The following is a 2,669-nucleotide window of genomic DNA, read 5'->3' on the forward strand; positions in this document are numbered from 1 at the left end:
AGGCGGAGGCAGGAGACTCGCTTGAGCCCAGGAGTTGGAGGTTGCTGTGAGCTGTAATGCCACGGCACTCTACCCAGGGGGACAGCTTGAGACTCTGTCTCAAAAAAAAAAACAAAAAAACAAAACAAAACAATAAAAGATATCTTTTAAATAGTACCAGCCTCCCTAAGATTAACAACTAAAAATAACTATTATCATCACCTTTTATGGAGCATTTAATATAGGGCACAGAGAAGAAACTCTTGACTATAATTACAGGAACAGCCTAGTATCAGGCAAAGTTTTCTGGAAAAGACAACTTCTGAACTGAGTTGTTAAGGCTGAGTAGGAGTTAAACAGGCAGGAAAAGGGTACTCCAGGTTGAGTGAACAGTATACAGAAAGGCTTCAAGTTAAAAGAAAGAACAGATTGGTCTGGGAATTCTTAACTGGTTCAATATGGCCAAAGCATGGGGTGGGAGACAAATTATATGGGAAAAAAATAGGAAGAAATAAAGCTAGTGAGAGGCCAACCGGGGCAGGATCATACACAGCCCTAAATGCCACGCAAAGGGTATGGACTATGTGATAGCCACTGTGGAGGGTGATTGGAGGGGTTAATGTTAACAGTGGCAAAGGATAAGATAATGGCATTAAGTGAGAGCAGGCTTTGCTATAAGATACCAGCCACCAAAAAAAAAAAAAGAAAAAAAGGAAAAAAAATTAACATAGAATCTAGGAAGTCCTTGGGGTAAGTCTGGTTACCACAAAAGGTGAGAGCTCCAAAGATAACGCTCAGTTTCTGTGATAACAGAAAGGCTGACAGGGAGTCATTAAGCATAGGACCTGGCATATAAAGTAGGTACTCAGTAAATAATCTTTCCTTCTCCCTAGCCTCTTTGCTCTGAGCACAGGAGTTAAAAACTAAAGTTCCATCTCAATTTTGCTAAAGCCTTAATATTTTCATCTGTAAAGCAACATGGTCTGCTTTATAAGACTGTCATGAATATAGGCTAAGAAACACAGTCTAGATTAGAGCTAGGTGCATACAGGTTGTTGTCTTAGAGCTCTCTTTAAACCTAATTTCAAGTTCCGAAACTCCTTAAAATCCTTTCTTGGCTATTCCACAGTCAGTGACACTCTTCAGACACTTTATATATGTATTATTTTGGAGACAGCGTTTTACTCTGTTGCCTAGGCTAGAGTGCTGTGGCATCAGCCTTTCTCACAGTAACCTCAAACTCCTGGGTTCAAGCAATCCTCCTGCTTCATCCTTCAGAGTAGCTGGGAATACAGGTACCCACCACAACACCTGGCTAATTTTTCTATTTTTAGTAGAGACAGGGCCTCACTCTTGCTCACGCTAGTCTCAAACTCTTGAGCTCAAGCAATCCTCCTGGCCTCAGCTTCCCAAGTGCTAGGATTCACTTATATTTTCAATACTGACATCTCACAGGTCTTGCTCTAGTTCATAGGTACAGAACAAAGATCTATCACTGAAAGATATAACACTGAATATTTCAGCTGTGTTTTCACTCTCACTGTCCTGAAGGTGAAGAGAGAAGAAAACATGCTTTGCTTTTCATGTTTAAAGGACTACAAATCTTAAAGCAGGCATCCTCAAACTACGGCCCGTGGGCTACATGCAGCCCACCTAGGACATTTATCCAGTCCGCTGGGTGTTTTTGCTGCCGCTGCCTGTCCTGCTTAGCAGCTGACTCATGCCGAGGCCCATAGTCTGGCCCTTCAATGGCCTGAGGGACAGTGAACTGGTCCCGTTTAAAAAGTTTGAGGACCCCTGTCTTAAAGATTTGAGATCTTGCCAATTTCTTATTCTGAAATTTAAAAAGTTCATCTTCTCCCTCAGTCCCACCTGAAATAAGGAAACTCACATATGATGGACATATACAATGTGTTAGGTACTATTATCTTGGATAAAACTCATGGAGAAAGTATTAGTATCATTCCTATTGAACAAATGCATCTAAAGCTTAGAGAAATGAAGTATTTTGCTTGAAGGAGACAGAATGAGGCTTGGAACCCAGGTTATCAGGCTCTAATACAAGACTTTCCACTACTAGTATTTCCCATAGTGTATATACATCTTATTGGAGACACATAAGATACTTTTAGATGATGTATAAACTTTTAATTACAAATTTATTCTTTTTTTTTTTTGAGACAGAGTTTCAGTTTGTTGCCCTCAGTAGAGTGCCGTGGCATCATAGCTCACAGCAACCTCAAACTCTTGGACTCAAGCGATTCTCTTGCCTCAGCCTCCCAAGTAGCTGGGACTACAGGCTCCTGCCAAACAACCGGCTTTTTTTATTAAGAGACAAAGTCTTGCTCTGGCTCAGGCTGGTTTCAAACTCCTGAGCTCAGGCAATCCACCCTCCTCGGCCTCCCAGAGTGTCAGGATTACAGTTGTGAGCCACCATGCCCGGCTTATATATTTTATTCTAACGTACATTAAAAATGCTGATTTTCCATTCATTGAAGTAATAAAAATTGCCTTTGTTTTTTTTTTTTTTTTTTTATTGAATGGTAACTATGTACATTAATGCACTTCTGGGGTACAGTGGGGGGTTTTCACACACAATCTGAAACACTTCCATCAAACTGGTTAACATAGCCTTCATGTCATTTTCTTTGTTATTGTGTTAAAACGTTCATATTCTACTCAGAAAGATT

The 2,669-nt window shown here is 40.5% G+C and overlaps 1 protein-coding gene across 2 annotated transcripts in view; it reads right to left on the minus strand.

The window, feature by feature from the left end:
• Positions 1-2,669, minus strand: part of NR6A1 (nuclear receptor subfamily 6 group A member 1) — a 65,995-nt gene that overhangs the window by 26,249 nt on the left and 37,077 nt on the right. The gene's annotated exons all lie outside the window — the stretch shown is intronic.

This window comes from Otolemur garnettii, unplaced genomic scaffold (assembly GCF_000181295.1).
Source record: "Otolemur garnettii isolate 467f Iridium unplaced genomic scaffold, OtoGar3 scaffold00014, whole genome shotgun sequence".
Classification (NCBI taxonomy): Eukaryota; Metazoa; Chordata; class Mammalia; order Primates; family Galagidae; genus Otolemur; species Otolemur garnettii.